The sequence below is a fragment of the Triticum dicoccoides genome, chromosome 3A (genome assembly GCF_002162155.2).
Source record: "Triticum dicoccoides isolate Atlit2015 ecotype Zavitan chromosome 3A, WEW_v2.0, whole genome shotgun sequence".
Lineage (NCBI taxonomy): Eukaryota > Viridiplantae > Streptophyta > Magnoliopsida > Poales > Poaceae > Triticum > Triticum dicoccoides.
The window spans coordinates 108,553,600-108,575,255 of record NC_041384.1 but is presented as its reverse complement, the minus strand read 5'-3'; positions in this window follow the sequence as shown (position 1 = coordinate 108,575,255).

The window sequence follows — 21,656 nt, the reverse complement described above, 5'->3', positions numbered from 1 at the left end:
TTGTGTGACATGAAAAAGAAGAAAGATGTCGATAATGATATTGTTAAATTGAAGCTATTTCCTTTTTCACTTAGAGATCGTGCTAAAGCTTGGTTTTCATCTTTGCCTAAAAAAGTATTGATTCTTGGAACAAGTGCAAAGATGCTTTTATCTCTAAGTATTTTCCTCCCACTAAGATCATCTCTCTTAGAAATGATATTATGAGTTTTAAGCAACTTGATCATGAACATGTTGCACAAGCTTGGGATAGAATGAAATTAATGATACGTAATTGCCCTACTCATGGTTTGAATTTGTGGATGATTATACAAAAAATTTATGCCGGATTGAATTTTGCTTCTAGAAATCTTTTAGATTCGGCCGCGGGAGGCACTTTTATGGAAATCACTTTAGGATATGCTACTAAACTCCTAGATAATATTATGGTTAACTATTCTCAATGGCATACTGAAAGATCTACTAATAAAAAGGTGCATGCGATAGAAGAAATTAATGTTTTGAGTGGAAAGATGGATGAACTTATGAAATTATTTGCTAATAAGAGTGTTTCTTCTGATCCTAATGATATGCCCTTGTCTACTTTGATTTAGAATAATAATGAATCTATGCATGTGAATTTTGTTGGTAGGAACAATTTTGGTAACAACGTGTATAGAGGAAATTTCAATCCTAGGCCTTATCCTAGTAATCCCTCTAATAATTATGGTAATTCCTACAACAATTCTTATGGAAATTATAATAAGATGCCCTCTTATTTTGAATCTAATATTAAAGAATTTATTTCTTCACAAAAGAACTTTGATGTTATGATTGAAGAAAAAATACTTCAGATTGATGATTTGGCTAGGAACGTTGATAGAATTTCTCTTGACGTTGATTCTTTAAAGCTTAGATCTATTCCTCCTAAGCATAATATCAATGAGTCTCTAAACCCATGAGAATTTCCATTGATGAGTGCAAGGAAAGAACCGCTAGGACGCGTGCTATGAAAGATGCCTTTATTAAAGCGTGTTCTTCCAATTCCTATGAAAATAATGATGAAGATCTAAAAGTTATTGATGTGTCCCCTATTAAATCTTTGTTTTGCAATATTAATCTTGATAATGATGGGACTGAATATGATCCACCTTTACCTAGAAGGCGTTCTCAAAATTTGGAGTATTTAGATCTTGATGGTGAAATTGATAAAGGTGGAATTAAAAGAAATAAAACCCTAGATGATGCTAAACCCACTATATTGGATTTCAAGGAATTTAATAATGAAAATTTCTCTTTAATTGATTGTATTTCCTTGTTGCAATCCGTGCTAAAATATCCTCATGCTTATAGTCAAAATAAAGCCTTTACCGAACATATCGTTGATGCCTTGATGCAATCTTATGAAGAAAAACTTGAGTTGAAAGTTTCTATCCCTAGAAAACTTTATGATGAGTGGGAACCTACTATTAAAATTAAAATTAAAGATTATGAGTTTTATGCTTTGTGTGATTTGGGTGCTAGTGTCTCTACTATTCCCAAAACTTTGTGTGATTTGCTAGATTTCCGTGATTTTGATGATTGCTCTCTAAACTTGCATCTTGCGGATTCCACTATTAAGAAACCTATGGGAAGAATTAATTATGTTCTTATTGCAAATAGTAATTATGTGCCCATAGATTTTATCGTTCTTGATATAGATTACAATCCTTCTTGCCTTCTTATTCTTGGTAGACCTTTCCTTAGAACGGTTGGTGCAATTATTGATATGAAGGAAGGGAATATTAGATTTCAATTTGCATTAAAAAAGGGCATGGAACACTTCCCTAGAAAGAAAATAAAATTACCATATGAATCTATCATGAGAGCCACTTATGGATTGCATACCAAAGATGGCAATACCTGGATCTATTCTTGCTTGTTATGCCTAGCTAGGGGCGTTAAACGATAGCGCTTGTTGGGAGGCAACCCAATTTTTTTATTCCTTTATTGTAGATCCTGTTTAGTAATAAATAAATTATTTAGCCTCTGTTTTGGTTGTGTTTTTATGTTTAATTAGTGTTTGTGCCAAGTAGAACCGTTGGGAAGACTTGGGGAAAGTCTTGTTGAACTTGCTGTAAAAAACAGAAACTTTAGTGCTCACGAGAACTACTGTAATTTTTATTTGGAAAGTGATATTTAGTTAATTCTTTTTGAAGATGATTAATAGATAAATTAATCACGTCCATAAATTTATTTTAGAATTTTTGGGCTTCCAGATCTTGCGCTAGCTACAGATTACTACAGACTGTTCTGTTTTTGACAGATTCTGTTTTTCGTGTGTTGTTTGCTTATTTTGATGAATCTATGGCTAGTAAAATAGTTTATAATCCATAGAGAAGTTGGAATACTGTAGGTTTAACACCAATATAAATAAATAATGAGTTCATTACAGTACCTTGAAGTGGTCTTTTGTTTTCTTTCGCTAACGGAGCTCACGAGATTTTCTACTTTAAGTTTTCTGTTGTGAAGTTTTCAAGTTTTGGGTAAAGATTTGATGGATTATGGAACAAGGAGTGGCAAGAGCCTAAGCTTGGGGATGCCCATGGCACCCCCAAGATAATCTAAGGACACCTAAAAGCCAAAGCTTGGGGATTCCCCGGAAGGCATCCCCTCTTTCGTCTACTGCTATCGGTAACTTTACTTGGAGCTATATTTTTATTCACCACATGGTATGTGTTTTTCTTGGAGCGTCTTTTATGATTTGAGTCTTTGCTTGTTAGTCTACCGCAATCATCCTTGCTGTACACACCTTTTTAGAGAGCCATACATGATTTGGAATTCGATAGAATACTCTATGTGTTTCACATATATCTTTTGAGCTTTATAGTTTTGCTCTAGTGATTCACTTATATCTTTTAGAGCACGGTGGTGGATTCGTTTTATAGAAACTATTGATCTCTCATGATTCACTTAGATTATTTTGAGAGTCTTAATAGCATGGTAATTTGCTTAAAATCCTAATATGCTTGGTATGCAAGATTAATAATAAAACTTTCTTATGAGTGTGTTGAATACTAAGAAAAGTTTGATGCTTGATGATTGTTTTGAGATATGGAGGTAATAATATCAAAGTCATGCTAGTTGAGTAGTTGTGAAATTGAGAAATACTTGTGTTGAGGTTTGCAAGTCCCGTAGCATGCACGTATGGTAAACACTATGCAACAATTATGAAACATGAGGTGTTATTTGATTGTCCTCCTTATGAGTGGCGGTCGGGGACGAGCGATGGTCTTTTCCTACCAATCTATCCCCCTAGGAGCATGCGCGTAGTACTGAGGTTTTTGATGACTTGTAGATTTTTGCAATAAGTATGTGAGTTCCTTATGACTAATGTTGAGTCCATGGATTATACGCACTCTCACCCTTCCATCCTTGCTAGCCTCTTCAGTACCGTGCATTGCCCTTTCTCACATTGAGAGTTGGCACAAACTTCGCCGTGCATCCAAACCCCGTGATATGATACGCTCTTTCACACATCAACCTCCTTATATCTTCCTCAAAACAGCCACCATACCTACCTATTATGGCATTTCCATAGCCATTCCGAGATATATTGCCATGCAACTTTCCATCATTCCGTTCATCATGACACATTCATCATTGTCATATTTCTTAGCATGATCATGTAGTTGACATAGTATTTGTGGCAAAGCCACCATTCATAATTCTTTCATACATGTCACTCTTGGTTCATTGCATATCCCGGTACACCGCCGGAGGCATTCATAAAGAGTCATCTTTGTTCTAGTATCGAGTTGTAATCATTGAGTTGTAAATAAATAGAAGTGTGATGATCATCATTATTAGAGCATTGTCCCAAGTGAGGAATAAAAAAAGGCCATAAAAAGAGAAGGCCCAAAGAAGAGAAAGGCCATAAAAAAGGAAAAGGCCCAAAAAATGAGAGAAAAAGAGAGAAGGGACAATGTTACTATCCTTTTACCACACTTGTGCTTCAAAGTAGCACCATGATCTTCATAGTAGAGAGTCTCTCATATTATCACTTTCATATACTAGTAGGAATTTTTCATTATAGAACTTGGCTTGTATATTCCAACAATGGGCCTCCTCAAGTTCCCTAGGTCTTCGTGAGCAAGCAAGTTGGATGCACACCCACTAGTTTCTTTTGTTGAGCTTTCATACATTTATAGCTCTAGTGCATCCGTTGCATGGCAATCCCTACTCCTTGCATTAACATCAATCGGTGGGCATCTCCAGAGCCCATTGGTTAGCCTCGTTGATGTGAGACTTTCTCCTTTTTTTGTCTTCTCCACATAACCCCCCTCATTATATTCTATTCCACCCATAGTGCTATGTCCATGGCTCGCGCTCATATATTGCGTGAAAGTTTATAGGTTTGAGATTACTAAAGTATGAAACAATTGCTTGGCTTGTCATCGGGGTTGTGCATGATGAGAGCATTCTTGTGTGACGAAAATGAAACATGACTAAACTATATGATTTTGTAGGGATGAACTTTCTTTGGCCATGTTATTTTGAGAACAAATAATTGCTTAGTTAGTATGCTTGAAGTATTATCATTTTTATGTCAAAATGAACTTTTGTCTTGAATCTTTTGGATCTGAATATTCATACCACAATTAAGAACAATTACATTAAAATTATGCCAAGTAGCACTCCGCATCAAAAATTCTCTTTTTATCATTTACCTACTTGAGGACGAGTAGGAATTAAGCTTGGGGATGCTTGATACGTCTCCAACGTATCTATAATTTTTGATTGCTCCATGCTATATTATCTACTGTTTTGGACTATATTGGGCTTTATTTTCCACTTCTAAATTATTTTTGGGACTAACCTATTAACCGGAGGCCCAGCCCAGAATTGCTGTTTTTGCCACCGCTGGCCATGCCATCCCTCTATACTCACCCACACCTCCTGTTATTCTCCGACGACGATAGCCTCACACTGCAGCCGAAGCAGTCAACCCACGTACTCCCCTCCGCGTGGGCATCCACTGTCGCGTCTTCCTCGGCTCCGCGTCGTCCCCTTCCTAGGCCTCGCCGTCGTCCACCGCCCTGGTGCTCTCGGCGCGGCATGGTCAATGTGGTCACCGAATGACTTCCATCGGAAGACTACTGTACATGGAGAGGCTGGCATCTAGGTCCATGGCCGCAGCAAGGAAGTGCCTCCTTATTACACGGAAAATAATGATTCCTCCACCTAACAGCAGGGACCCACCGGACGGGCCATCATATTTCATGAAAAAAATGTTTCCCCTGACTTTTGGGACCCACCAGCTACATCTTCGTAAGCAAGGAAGTGCCTGACAGTCGGGACCCACCCGGTCGAAGCGTATGTAGCATTGTCATTCTGGTCGCAAACGTGTATGTGCATACTGGTCGATGTAGAGGCGCACACGTGTCGTAGTAGAGGCGCGCACGTAGCATGTACACGTACGTACAGCGGCCTGATACGTCTCCAACGTATCTATAATTTTTGATTGCTCCATGCTATATTATCTATTGTTTTGGACTATATTAGGCTTTATTTTCCACTTTTATATTATTTTTGGGACTAAATATTAACCAGGGGCCCAGCCTAGAATTGTTGTTTTTGCCTATTTCAGTGTTTCGGAGAAACAAGATATCAAACGGAGTCCAAACGAAATGAAACCTTCGGAAACATGATTTTCTCATCAGATAAGATCCAGGAGACTTGGACCCTCCGTCAAGAAAGCCACGAGGCGGTCACGAGGGTGGAGGGCGCCCCCCTAGGGCGCGCCCCTTCCTCGTGGGCCCCTCGAAGCTCCACCGACGTACTTCTTCCTCCTATATATACTTACGTACCCCCAAACGATCGGGGACGGAGCCAAAAACCTAATTCCACCGCCGCAACTTTCTGTATCCACGAGATCCCATCTTGGCGCATGTTTCGGAGCTCCGCCGAAAGGGGCATCGATCACAGAGGGCTTCTACATCATCATCCAAGCCCCTCCGATGAAGTGTGAGTATTTTACTTCCGACCTACGGGTCCATAGTTAGTAGCTAGATGGATTCTTCTCTCTTTTTGGATCTCAATACAATGTTCTCCCCTCTCTCGTGGAGATCTATTCGATGTAATCTTCTTTTTGCAGTGTGTTTGTTGAGACCGATGAATTGTGGGTTTATGATCAAGTCTATCTATGAATAATATTTGAATCTTCTCTGAATTCTTTTATGTATGATTGGTTATCTTTGCAAGTCTCTTTGAATTATCAGTTTGGTTTGGCCTACTAGATTGGTTGTTCTTGCCATGGGAGAAGTGCTTAGCTTTGGGTTCGATCTTGCGGTGTCCTTTCCCAGTGACAGAAGGGGCAGCAAGGCACGTATTGTATCATTGCCATCAAGGATAACAAGATGGGGTTTTTATCATATTGCATGAAACTATCCCTCTACATCATGTCATCTTGCTTAAGGCGTTACTCTGTTTTTAACTTAATACTCTAGATGGATGCTGGATAGCGATCGATGAGTGGAGTAATAGTAGTAGATGCAGGCAGGAGTCGGTCTACTTGTCTCGGACGTGATGCCTATATACATGATCATACCTAGATATTCCCATAACTATGCTCAATTCTGTCAATTGCTCAACAGTAATTTGTTCACCCTCCGTAGAATACTTATGCTCTTGAGAGAAGCCACTAGTGAAACCTATGGCCCCCGGGTCTCTTTCTCATCATATCAATCTCCATCACTTTATTATTGCTTTTCTTTTTTACTTTGCCTTTTACTTTTTACTTTGCATCTCTATAGCAAAAATACCAAAAATATTATTTATCATCTCTATCAGATCTCACTTTCGTAAGTGACCGTGAAGGGATTGACAACCCCTAAGCGCGTTGGTTGCGTTGAGCTATTGTTTTTGTGTAGGTACAAGGGACTAGCACGTAGCCTCCTACTGGATTGATACCTTGGTTCTCAAAAACTAAGGGAAATACTTACGCTACTTTGCTACATCATCCTGTCCTCTTCGAGGAAATCCAACGCAGTGCTCAAGAGGTAGCACGGCCAGGGTGCAAGAAAGTAAATACGGCCGCGTACATACATACGGGCGGGGTCTCGAACGCCTACTCGTGCATACGTACGGCCAGGGTTTGTGTACATGGCTATGGCTGGGTCAGAACAGAGAAACTGCATCATCGTCATGTTCATGGGGAGGCAACAGAATGCGCCGTGTTCATCGGGAGGCAACGAAACGCGTTCTGTTCATTGGGAGCCAACCGGCTTGGACGGAACAGCCGATGGAAACGAGGCCTGGCGTACCGTAGAATGGAGGAAACGGCCTTGTGTTCAACCGGCCACGGTGGAAACGGGATCCTATTCATCGGGAGGGGTCTAGCATACCGCAAAACGGAGGAAACGGCCTCCTACGGTCGAAACAGGGTCCTGTTGATCGGGAGGGGTGTGGCGTACCACAAAACGGAGGAAACGTACTTGTGTTGGAGCGCTACGGTTGAAACGGGGGTCCTGTTCATCAGGAGGGGTGTGGCATACCGCAAATTGGGACTCCACGGGATACTGTTCATCTCCACCGTCAACCTCCTCCAGCCTCCACGGGCTACTGTTCATCCACCATCAACCTCCTCTAGCCTCCACCTGCGACTGTTCATCCACGGGCTCCTGTTCATCTAGCCTCCACCGCGCGCTCCTCCACCGGCTATTGTTCAACCAGCCCTCCATCGGCTACTGTTCAACCAGCTCTCCACGGAGTCCTGTTCATCTAGCCCTCCATGGGGTCCTGTTCATCCAGCCCTCCATGGGATCCTGTTCATCCACCGGCTCGATCGATCGGGGTACTGTTCATCCAGCAGCAACAGCCTCTACTATCACGGGTTCCTGTTCATCCAACCCCCACCAGGAACTGTTCATCCAAACCCCCCAACAACACTCACTGTTCATCCGAAGGCAGCATCGATTGGCTTCAGTTAGCAGCAGTAGCGAAGGAATCACTCGGGTTCAGTTAACAGCAAGGGATCGATCGATCGCTCGGGTTCAGTAACGCGTAGCCTGCAGTGCAATCGCTCGGGTTCAATTAGAGCCCAACGCCTCGCACACACGCGCGTACGTACGAGAGAAATGCACATCCATCGGCCCCGACCACCCAACGTAACTGGGAACTCCCCGATATTTTCCTCGCCCTCACTTCTACCACGGTTTTTTCCGTCATGGACGGCCCAAAGAATGTCATGCAGCTGGGTCTCCAGCCCGCCCAGGACGAAAAGCCCATTTTCTGTCATGATTTTTTGTCATAGAAGTAGGAGCCCACCACATCTATGATGATACCGGGTTTTGTCACAATTATCGTCATAGAAGTGTCATAAGTATGACATAAAGAAATTTCGTTCGGCCCAAAATGTCACGGATGTGTCTTTTTTTTGTAGTGTCCCTTAGCTCCCCCCCCCCCCATCTGATTCCCCATTCGTACTCCGTGGGCGCCAAAACTACCTCTCCACCACCCGCGAAACCCCGGCGTCCTCCGTCTGCCACACCATCCCACCCATCAACCGCCACCCTCCTCCATCACGCTGGAGCCAATACTCCGACGTCGTCGTCCACCGCAACCTCAACCGCAACGCCCTCCATGTCTAGTAATTGAAGCCGAAGCCGAGCTGTCCATACCCGAGCCAGTTCAACCATGCCGTCCTGTGCCTCACCGCTGCCGCTCCAACTTCGCCATCGTCCATCACACCGGAGTTGTTCCTTCTACATCGTCCTTCGCCACCTCGGATCTGCTTCCCCTTCGTCGACATACGGCCACGGCAAAACAGTCAACAATTTGGCCATGGGTTCATCCAAGGTTGCACCCTCCTCCAAAACATCGGTTCCACCGGCAAAAAGAAGAACATCGTCATGACATATGAAGGACACAACATTGGCAACCAGAAATGGTACTCCTCTTCCCTTATTCATGCAAACCTTACGTGTCTGCTTGCACAGTATTCATCCCACAGAAGACACTAGTTGATCGCTTCTTCTTGATACTAGGTATTCCTAGTAACTCGCGATGCACAAGGTTTCTCCTCATATACTATTTCACCTTAGCTAGAGGTCTGTCGCCCCCTGGATTTCAATTCCTGGTCAGTTGATTCCCAATTAACGGAAGCATTCCACGGTGTAACAGGCTCTAGTCCACCTATTACACCAGGGAAGCAGCGCCTCGGTGTTTATCTTAGGGGCGTGTGGGGCCTAGAGTTGCTGGCGCCTGATCTGGAGGTCGGCCAGTATTAAAGGGATGGCCTGCGGGCGCTGCCAAGCACGGCGGTGGTGTGAGGTCGAGGGGAGGGTGAGGCGGCGGAGGCAGGGATCTATGTTGGTGGTTGTTGGCGGTTCAAGAAATATCGTCAACAGTGACTGGCCGGAGGTAGACGAAGGCCATCTGCCCATTCCTTATAGATCGGACGGTACATAAAAAATCGGCTGACCTATTTATTTTTAGTCGACTGTTATTTTGATAGGACCAGATGTGGTGGTGTGATGGAGGAGTACCTGCATTTCCCAGCCATCGATGTGCTCATATATTACAAAATCATACGGAGTAGAATCTAATTTTTTTTTGACATGCAATGTTGTAGAGCTATCATATGTCTCCTGTCATTTTTTTAGCCACCTGCTATTTGCTACTTTTACAACGCACTAGTTTTGCACACACTTCACCCATACTCTCACTATTGTGTTTTTATGCAAGGGTATTTCAGACCCTGGTGCCGAAGCAGAAAAGAAAAGAGAGAAGTCGCTATAGCATGGTACGCGGCTAGGCCAGACACGTTTCAGCCTTATAAAGGGTGCAGTGTCAGCAGATGGAGACGGTAAACGTAGCTCTAGAGTTGATGACCTCGCTCGCGATGAACCACCATCCCAGGTGCTTGCTTTAACTTCGCGGTGTCATATGTGGTTGCATGTTGCATATGGTGTCTAGCTTGTATTCGAAAGGCCTAAGTTGGTCTTTATTAAGATAAGGAAAGATTTTTTTTACATGAACCACCATCCCGGGGGCACCAGAAGACAAATAACTAGTCAGGGCACTGGTCGAGCCAGTGACAAGCCCAGAACATACATGCATCACCTGGAAGCCAACTAAAAAGCCATGATTGTGGCAAAGCAGACCGCCTCCTCCAGGCTCTCAAGTCCTTGACAATCATGCTCACCACCCCAGCCGGATGTCTAGCTTGTATTGCTTCCAATTTGGTTAAATTGCATCTGCTTAGCTGTAACACCCCGTATGTAACCTACCATATTTGTATTCTAACTCTTGCCATTTCCGGCACAAAGTTGTGATATTTCCTCGTTGTCAGGTTTTTGTCTTCGTGTGCTTTTGTCTTTGTCATGCATCTCATATCATGTCATCATGTGCATCGCATTCGCATACGTGTTCGTCTCATGCATCCGAGCATTTTTCCCCGTTGTCTGTTTTGCATTCCGGCGCTCCTATGTCCTCCAGTGTCCCCTTTTACCTCTTTTCATGTGCGGGTGTTAAACGTTCTCGGATTGGACTGAGACTTGCCAAGCGGCCTTGGTTTACTACCGGTAGACCGCCTGTCAAGTTTCGTGCCATTTGGACTTCGTTTGATACTCTAACGGTTAACCGAGGAGCCGAGAAGGCCTCGTGTGTGTTGCAGCCCAACACCTCTCCAAAGTGGCCCAAAACCCACCTAAACCCCCTCCATCATCTAGATCGTTCGATCATGATCGTGTGGCCGCAAACCGTGCTCAATTTGGAGCCTCCTAGCTCCTCCTACCTATAAAAAGGCCACTCCCCCGAAAATTCTGGATCCCAAAACCCTAGCCCCGCTCCCTCTCCGCGCCGGACACGTCCGTTCCGGCCGGACGCGTCCGCCGCCGCCACCGCGCCAACCGTCGGGCGCCACGTGGCACCGCGCGCCCACATCCCCGCTGGCCCACTGAAGCCCAGGCCGGGCCCTCCCGGCCCGTGCACCCACCGTCGCCCGCTCCGCCGCACTTCGCCTCGCGCCGCCGCCCGCTTCGTCTCCGACCGCCGCGCGCCCACCGCCGGCAGCCACCAGCGTGCCGGAGCTCGCCATCTCCACCGCAGGGTCGCTGCTCCTGGTCCGAGGTCGCCGCGCCCGGGGCCCTTCCTCGCCGCCGCGCTGTCCCGGCCCCGGATCCGATCGGATCCGGCCTCCTCGGGTCTCCCCCGCGCCTAACCACCTTGCCGGAGCAAGATCTTCTCGTCGGAGTCCTCGGTTTGCGCGCCGTCGACAAACCCTAGATCTGAGAAGGTCGTTTTTCTGCCAAGTCCCAGATATTTTTTCGCGTTTTTCATTGCATCATAACTCTGCACCCGTGGCTCCGTTTTGGGCGTGTAGCATATCAAATTGTTCGTCTCGACAAGTACTTCATTTCATTCCATTGCACCATGTTCATTTGAGTTCATCTTGATGCTCTAAATATTGTTGCAAGAGTGCTATGCAATGTTAGTTTCAGATTCTTATCAGCAATTGGACATTTGTCATTTTTGCCATGATTAATGTGTGCCTCCTATGAACTTGAGCCCTACATGTGTTTTGAAGTATGCCATGCCATCTTTACAAGGGTGTATGCCATGTATTTTTGTGATCTCTGTGGTGACTAGCACAAGCATGCAAAGTAGCTCTCGTAATGTTGCTGATTTCACGGACTTAGAAATCTTCTAAGTCATTTTCCTGATTATATTTTTATGCCATGTATTCATGTTGCTACAGAGTGATCCATGCCTCTTTTGAGCATGATCAGCAAGGATGTTTTATAGATATTGTTGTGCTCTATCCATCCATGTCTTTGTTTGCAATTATGGAGCAACCTAGCTTGAGTCAATCGAGCTCTACTTTTGCTATAAAATGTTCCTGGCAGAATGTTTACGTGTTAAGCATTTTTGCTGAGGTTGTTATAGTTTGTCCATGCATGCTATGAGGTTGTTCTTGCCATGTTTAGCTTCTATGCCATGTCTACTTGCTGGGTGTATGCTTAGTTTGTCATGCAATGCCTTATGGTGAGTGCATCGAGCTCGTAAACATGCCTACGTGGATCTATTTTGCCATGTCCCAGTTTTCTGCCAAGTCTGAATTCTTTATTGAAAGTTGCTATGTTCACATGGTTACCATTGTATTTTCTGATCCCTTTTGGCTTATGGTCAGTAAGGGACTTTTGTTGTATGCTTTGAGTAGCTTCATGCCATGCCTTGCTTTTCCATGATATGTTCATGTAGCATGTTGTTATCTTGCTCTAAACATTTCTTCCTGATGTTAAATTCCTGACATGTTATTTTCACTAAGTCTGCAACCTGATATCTTTTGCACTTTTGCCATGCTTGTTTGAACCTGCTATTGAGTGAATAAGCCGTAGCTCAGTGTTCATCTTTTGTCAAGCATCTTGAGTGGATCACTGCCATGTGTTTTGTTGCTATGTTAGAGTGCAGTAACTTGTTGTTCTTGATGCATTTAGATGGCCTCGTGCTGTTAATCGCAGATCGGTGCCATATTTGTTTTGCTTGCCATTTGCAAACCGTGCATCCGATTCCGATGATCTTTATATTGATTTCGACCGAATCAACTCCTCTTTCCAGCGGCACTCTTGGTTTTCCAAGTTAAATCCAGGTTCAATCTTTCCCTTCCAAAACATGCATATGCATTGCATGTCACGTCCCGCATATCATGCCATGTTTTGCATCATGTTGTTTGTGCATTGCACGTGGTTCATTGTGTCTCACTTTGCTTGTGTTCTTGCTTGGGTAGAGCCGGGAGACGAGTACATGATCGAGGAACCAGTTGAGTACGCTTACAAGGATCAAGCTAACGTCAACTCGGAGAAATTTGCAGGCAAGATGACCATACCCTCGAAATCACTTCTATCTTTGCTTGCTAGATGCCCGCTCTTTTGCTATGCCTATGCTACGATACCTACCACTTGCTTATCATGCCTCCCATATTGCCATGTCAAACCTCTAACCCACCTTGTCCTAGCAAACCGTTGTTTGGCTATGTTACCGCTTTGCTCAGCCCCTCTTATAGCGTTGCTAGTTGCAGGTGAAGATTGGAGATTGTTCCTTGTTGGAACATGTTTGTTGTTGGGATATCATTATTATATCTTGTCTATCTTAATGCATCTATATACTTGGTAAAGGGTGGAAGGCTCGGCCTTATGCCTGGTGTTTTGTTCCACTCTTGCCGCCCTAGTTTCTGCCATACCGGTGTTATGTTCCTTGATTTTGCGTTCCTTACACGGTTGGGTTATAATGGGAACCCCTTGACAGTTCGCCTTGAATAAAACTCCCCCAGCATGGCCCAACCTTGGTTTTACCATTCGCCACCTAGCCTTTTTCCCTTGGGTTCCGCGGACTCAAGGGTCATCTTTATTTTAAACCCCCGGGCCAGTGCTCCTCTGAGTGTTGGTCCCACTTGTCAGCCGCCGGTGGCCACCAGGGGCAACTCTGGGCTGGCCTACAGGAAGTTTGGACAATCCGGTGTGCCCTGAGAACGAGATATGTGCAGCTCCTATCGGGATTTGTCGGCACATTCGGGTGGCTTTGCTGGTTTAGTTTTACCTTTGTCGAGATGTCTTGTAACCGGGATTCCAAGTCTGATCGGATTGTCTTGGGAGAAGGAATATCCTTCGTTGACTGTGAGAGCTTGTGATGGGCTAAGTTGGGACACCCCTGCAGGGATTTGAACTTTCGAAAGCCGTGCCCGCGGTTATGGGCAGATGGGAATTTGTTAATGTCCGGTTGTAGAAAACCTGAAACTTAACTTAATTAAAATGGATCTACAGAGTGTGTGGCCGTGATGGTCTCTTTTCGGCGGAGTCCGGGAAGAGAACACGCTCTCGTGTTATGCCTGGACGTAGGTTGTTCTAGGATCACTTCTTGATCATAGTTTATCGATCGTGCCTTTGCCTTCTCTTCTCGCTCTCATTTGCGCATGTTAGCCACCATATAAGCTAGTGCCTGCTACAGATCCACCTCATACCTTTTAACCTTCCTATAAGCTTAAATAGTCTTGATCGTGAGGGTGTGAGATTGTTGAGTCCTCGTGACTCACGGATTACTTCCAAAACTAGATGCAGGGACCGATGATACCGCTCCAGGAGATTCGACTGAGCTCAAGTGGGAGTTCGATGAGGACTCAGGAGGATACTACGTTTCTTTTCCAGACAATCAGTAGTGGTGCCCAGTTGGGGCGATCGGGGACTTTGTTGCATTTGGGGTTGTTCTTTATTTTGGTTCCGTAGTCGGACCTTGATTGTATCTGGATGAATGTAATGTTATTTATGCATTGTGTGACGTGGCGATTGAAAGCCAACTATGTATCTCTTTCCCTTTATTCAGTACATGGGTTGTGTGAAGATTACCCCACTTGCGACATTGCTTACAATGCGGTTATGCCTCTAAGTCGTGCTTCGACACGTGGGAGATATAGCCGCATCATGGGCGTTACATTAGCTTACACATTATACCTTTGAATATGACATGCCTTCCTGTTTTTGGTACATACTAGTACATTTGTCTATTAACCATGTTCTTACATCAAACTAATGTTCTTGTCTATCCCTCATCAATCACTTATGATGAGACAGTCACCCCAGTCTGTTACTTTGAGAAAAGATCCTATTTTGAAGAATGCAGTATCAGCCTCCCCACATGATTCTCAAGAAACAGCAAGGCTATATGAAGATAGTGGATGTAGCTCTGTATATGATGACCGCATTTCCCCTACACCAGCATCACAGGTGATTTCTGTAACTTGGCAGCGTGATATGTGGTTGCACGTTGCATATGGTGTCTAGACTGTAATTCTTCCAATCTGGTTAAATTGCATGTGCTATTCTGCTTAGTTTATACATTATACCTATTAATGTGACATGCCTTCCTATTTTTAGTACATAGTACATGTGTCTATTAAGCATGTCCTTACATAAAAGTATTGTTTTTTTGTATCCTGCATGAATCAATATGATGAGACACCTTTAGTACATGCAGTGTAATATTAGTTGCATCTTTCATATGATTTATAGCATGCGCTGCGTCTAATTTGTTGAAAGGCCATTTATGATGGGACATTTTTAACATGGAAGAGTCATATTGGTTGCATCTTTCATGTGGTGTCTAGCTTGCATTGCTTCTTATTTGTTGAAATGGCTTCTGCTTAGTTTACACAAACAGTTGTGAATATGACATGTTGTCCTATTTTTCGTACATATTCCATCCTGGTATCATGTGTTTGCCTTACATCAAAGTAGTGATTGTCAGTACCATGCACAAATGAGTTCTAAAGAGTGAATTTTACTGCTTTTGCTTGTCGGTTTTACTTGACAATTCAAAATCAATAAAGCGGAAGGAAAGTAGCAAGGCAGCAGATATAGGTGCTCCTTCCAAACGAAGGGCCTCTATAGATTCTACTCCACCACCCCCAAGAAGATTTGCATGACAACACATGCATAGACACTCAACGTAGCTGTGTTGATGATGAGCACGTCTCCCCTAGTGCACCATCATAGGCGCTCCCTCTAACTTGGCACTGTTATATGTGGTTGCATGTTATGTATGATCTCTAGCTTGTATTGCTTCTAATTTTGTTGAATTCCATCTGCTTACTTTACACATTATACTTGTGAATAAGACATGTGTTCCTGTTCCTAGAACATACAATATCTGTCTATCACACCATGTTGTTACATCAAAGTACTACTGTTGTGTAACCTACAACAATCACTTATCGTAAGGCACGTTTGACTTGGGCGTGTGATATAGGTTACATCACGCATTCTTTTCTAGCTTGTACTACTTCTAATTTGTTGAAATGGCACTTATGACGAGATAGTTTTAACTTGGTAGAGTGATATTCGTTGCATCTTTCATATGGTGTCTAGCTTTCATTGCTTCTAATTTGTTGAAATGCCTTCTCATTAGTTTACACATCATAAGTTGTGAATATGCAATGTTGTGAATATGCAATGGCACTAATGACGAGAGACCTTTAACATGGTAGTGTGATGTTGTTTGCATCTTGCATATGATTTATTTCTTGTGCTGCTTCACATTTGTTTAAATGCCATTTATGATGAGACACTGTTAACTTGGCAGAGTGATATTTGTAGCATCTTTCATATGGTGTCTACCTTCCATTGCATTGCTTCTAATTTAGTGAAATGTCTTCTGCTTAGTTTACACATCATAGTTCTGGTCATCTCATGTCGTCATGTTTTTAGTACATATTACATCCTCCTATCATGTGGTTGCCTAACATCAAAGTTTAGTTCGTCTGTATCACGCATCAATTTGTTCTGAAGAACTAAATTGTTATTTATTTTTCTTGTCGGCTTGACTTAACATGGCACAGAGAAAGAGGAAGGAACACGGGATGACAGGAAAAGGAAGCAGAAGAATCCTGCATATTCTGCTGGTACTGATGGTGCAATAGAAGGTCAAAGTCCAACAGGGTATCCTGTGCTACACGAGCTGCAGAACAAGCCAAACAGAAACCAATAGCTGCCACCAAACAAGTAGAGACAACCCTAGTTGTTGCAACACCTTCCACAGTACCACCAGCTACACGAGTTACTCATTGGTCAACTCTGCTAGCAGCACGTTCCCAAGCTCCCTTGCCACCTAACACTACTTCCAAAGCACTCTTGACATAAGACGAGTTGGCAAGATTAGATGAACTTTGTGAGATTCAACAGCAACAAGGTAGTTACTGCAGTCAAGTTACAGTTGCATGCTTCTTTATATGCAGTCTCACAGTTTGATGTACACTAACACTTCCCATGTTCGTTCTTGTACTAGCACCTAGGCGCAAGAGGAAACAAACATCAGGGATAATGCTCGATAGGTTAACTAAATCTAGAGGAGGAAGAATGGAGATACGTCTTGAGTCGGGTTTAAAAACGCCAAGTGATGCTACAGACTCAGCCAAGTTAGTATCAGAGGTAGTGGTTGCCGTTAGGTGTCATGTACGTATCCTCCCAACATGGATTTAGTACAGGAATGACAAAGACAAAACCCAGTTCAACACCTTCCTCGACCATTTATCTGTAAGTATGGTGATACGTCTCCAACGTATCTATAATTTTTTATTGTTCCTTGCTGTTTTATAATCATTTTATATCATTTTTTGGTACTAACCTATTGACATAGTGCCAAGTGCCAGTTGCTGTTTTTCCATGTTTTTTACATCGCAGGAAATCAATATCAAACGGAGTCCAAATGCCACGAAACTTCATGATGATTTTTTATGGGCCAAAAGGAAGCAGATGGGCCCTGGTTGCACCTGGGGGGAGTCCCGAGGAGGGGACAACCCACCAGGGCACGTCAGGAGGCCCCGACGCGCCCTGGTGGGTTGTGCCCACCTCGGGTACCACCCCCCGACCGCCTCTTTGCTCTATAAATACTCAAATATTCCAGAAACCCTAGGGGAGTCGACGAAATATTTATCCAGCCGCCGCAGAGTCCAGAACCACCACATCCAATCTAGACACCATCACGGAGGGGTTCACCACCTCCATTGGTGCCTCTCCGATGATGCGTGAGTACTTCTTTGTAGACATGCGGGTCCGTAGTTAGTAGTTAGATGGCTTTCTCTCTCTCATTGAATTCTCTCTTGGAGATCCATATGATGTAACTCTTTTGCGGTGTCTTTGTTGGGATCTAATGAACTTCGAGTTTATGATCAGTTATATCTTTCTATATCCATGAAAGTTATTTGAGTTTCTTTGATCTCTTATATGCATGATCTCTTATAGCCTTGTATTTCTTCTCAGATATTTGGTTTTTTGGCCAACTTGATCTATTTATCTTGCAACGGGAAGAGGTGCCCGGTAGTGGGTTCGATCTTACGGTGCTCGGTCCCAGTGACAGAAAGGGAAACGACACATATGTATCATTGCTACTAAGGATAAAAGGATGAGATATATATCTACCGCCATATAGATAGACGGATCTTGTCTACATCATGTCATCGTTCTTGTTGCATTACCCCGTTTTTCCATGAACTTAATACACTAGATGCATGCTGGATAGCGGTCGATGTGTGGAGTAATAGTAGTAGATGCAGGAAGGAGTCGGTCTACTAATCTTGGACGTGATTCCTATGTAATGATCATTGCCTGGATATCGTCGTGATTATTTGAAGTTCTATCAATTGCCCAACAATAATTTTTTTACCCGCCATTTGCTATTTTTCTCGAGAGAAGCAACTACTGAAACCTACGGCCCCCGGGTCTTCTTTCTCATATATTTGCCTTGTGGTCTACTTTTCCTTTGCATTTTTATTCAGATCTATTAAACCAAAAAATACCAAAATACCTTGCTGTGCTTTATCTTTATTTATTTTATTTGGAGTTTGAACTATCAATCTACTACAATTTACCTCACGTCCGTTTGCCTATCTTGAGGCACCGTACTCCGGAAGGGATTGACAACCCCTTTAATTCGTTGGGGTGCGAGGTGTTGTTGTTTGTGTGCAGGTGTTGTTTATGTTGTGTTGCTTGGTTCTCCTACTGGTTCGATACCTTGGTTTCATAACTGAGGGAAATACCTACCATCGCTGTGCTACATCATCCCTCCCTCTCCGGGGAAATACCGACGTAGTTTCAGCTGCCATCAAGGAGAATTTCTGGCGATGTTGCTGGGGAGAATCTTCATCATAACTAGGTTCCTAATCAGAAATCTGATCTCCTTGCAATTTACATTATTGGCCATTTTCCTCTCGTTTTCCTCTCCCCCACTTCACAAAAATTTGTCATTTTATTCGCCTCTCTTTTTTCGTTCGCCATTTTCTTGGCAGATCTGTTTTTTGAGTGCAATCTTGTTCTGTGGTCATCATGACTCAACAGAACACCAAATTATGCGATTTATCAAATACCAACAATGATTATTGGAACTCCTCTTTCTCCTCCTTCCACTAGTGCGGAGACTTGTGATATTAATACCGCTTTGCTGAATCTTGTAATGAAAGACCAATTTTCTGGTACTCCAAATGAGGATGTCGCATCCCATCTTAATATCTTCGTGGAATTATGCGATATTCAAAAGAAAAAAGATGTGGACAATGATGTGGTCAAGATGAAATTATTTCCTTTCTCTTTGTGTGATTCTGCAAAAATTTGGTTCTCTTCTTTGCATTGTAATAGTATTGATTCTTGGAACAAGTGCAAAAGATGCTTTTATCACTAAGTATTTTCCTCCCGCAAAAACTATTTCCCTTAGAACCCAGATCATGAATTTCAAGAAACTTGAACATGAGCATGTTGCACAATCTTGGGAAAGGATGAAAATGATGCTAAGGAATTTCCCAACTCATGGGTTAAATCTTTGGATGATCATACAAAATTTTTATGCGGGATTGAATTTTGTTTCTCGTAATCTTTTAGATTCCGCTACGGGTGGTACTTTTATGGAACTTACTTTGGGTGAAGCCACCAAATTGCTTGAGAATATCATGGCAAACTACTCACAATGGCATACCGAAAGAGCTCCTACTAGTAAAAACGTTAATTCGGTTGAAGAAATCTCTTCTTTGAGTGATAAAGTTGATGCTCTTATGAAATTGGTTGCTAGTAAAAGTGCTCCTATTGATTTTAAAGATATGCCTTTATCTACTTTGATTGAGCAAAATAGTGATGCCATTGATGTGAATTTTGTCTCTAGAAATAATTTCAACAACAATGCTTATAGAGGTAATTTTAATCCTAGGCTTTTTCCTAGTAATTCCTCTAATAATTATGGTAACTCCTATGGAAATCAATCTTACAATAATAATAGGAACACTTCTGATCTTGAGAATAATATTAAAGAATTTATCAACACACAAAAAGTTTTCAACACTTCCATAGAAGAAAAGTTGAATAAAATTGATGATTTGTCTAGAAGTGTTGATAGAATTGCTCATGATGTGGAAAATCTCAAGATGAAAATTTTTGTGCCTAAAGTAGATGAATCAATTAAAGCTCTTTATATTTCTATGGATGAAAGTAAGAAAAGAACTGCTATGCATAGAGCTAAAATAGAATTTTAGAAAAAGCTTTTTATAGTGATTATTCTTGCAAAGATGATGAAGATCGTAAAATGATTGGTGTTTCTTCTATTGATTCCTTGTTTAGTAAAGTTAAGAATGCTGAAAAAGGGACTGGAGAAGAGTCAACTTTAGGTAGAAGGCATCCCAATATTTCGGAGGGTGAAAATCTTGTTGAGAAAATTGATAAAAGTGGGTCTGGAGAGGTCAAAGCTTTAACTAGTGATGTGCCCACTCTTTTGGATTCCAAAGACTTCAATTATGATATTTGCTCTTTGATTGATTGTATTTCTTTGTTGCAATACATGATAAATTCACCCCATGCTTATGAACAAAATAAAGCTTTTACTAAACATATTGTCAATGTTGTGATGAAAGCTCTTGAAGAAAAATTGGAATTGGAAGTTTCAATTCCTAGAAAATTGCATGATGAGTGGGAACCTACTATCAAAGTCAATATTAAAAATTATGAGTGTTTTGATTTGTGTGACTTGGGTGCTAGTGTTTCTACAATTCCGAAATCTTTATGTGATGTGCTTGGTCTTACCAACTTGAAGAATGTTCCTTGAATTTGCACTTGGTGGATTCTACTATTAAAAAGCCTACGGGAAGAATTAATGATGTTTTTATTCTTGCAAAGAGGAATTATGTGCCCATAGATTTTATCTTGATATTGATTGCAATCTGTCTTGTCCAATTATTCTTGGTAGATTGTTTTTACACACTATCGGTGCCGTGATTGATATGAAAGAAGGCAATATTAAGTTCCAGTTTCCTTTGAGGAAGGGTATGGAACACTTTCCTAGAACAAGAATTAAGCCACCTTATTAATCAATCATGAGGGCATCTCATGGATCTCGAACCAAAGATGACAAAACTTAGATCCTTGCTTTATGCCTAGCTAAGGGCGTAAAACTATAGCGCTTGTTGGGAGGCAACCCAATGAATAAAATTTATTTTTGCTTTCTATTCTTGAGTGTTAGCACAATTATGCTAATGTTATGATTGTGTTTTTGTGTTTTAGTTAGTGTTTGTGCCAAGTAGAACCAATAGGATCTTCTTGGGAGATAGTTGTTTGATCTTGCTGAAAGAGACAGAAACTTTGTTCTCACGAAAATAATTGTCAAAATTCACCAGAAAGTGATAAAATACTAATTATTTTTGCATAAGATCAATATGAATTATCTAGGTTGTCCTAGTTTTTCAGAATTTTTCGAGTTTCAGAAGTATTCGAACAAATCAGATTTCTACAGACTGTTCTGTTTTGGCAGATTCTGTTTTCTTTATGTTGTGTGCTTATTTTGATGGCTCTATGGTTTTCTTTGATGAGTTTTTCCATAGAAAAGTTGGAATACAGTAGATATAATACAAAAACAAAATAATAATTGGTTTGATACAGCACTTATAGTAGTGGTTTATTTTTCATAGACTAACGGATCTCATGAAGGTTTTGTTGAGTTTTGTGTGATTGAAGTTTTCAAGTTTTGGGTTATCTTATGATGGATGAAGGAAGGATGTAAGAGCCTAAGCTTGGGGATGCCCCGGAATCCCAAGCTATTATCCAAAAATGAGCAACCAACTATGCTTGGGGATGCCCCCGAGTGGCATCCCCGCTTTCTTCCAACAACTATCGGTATTT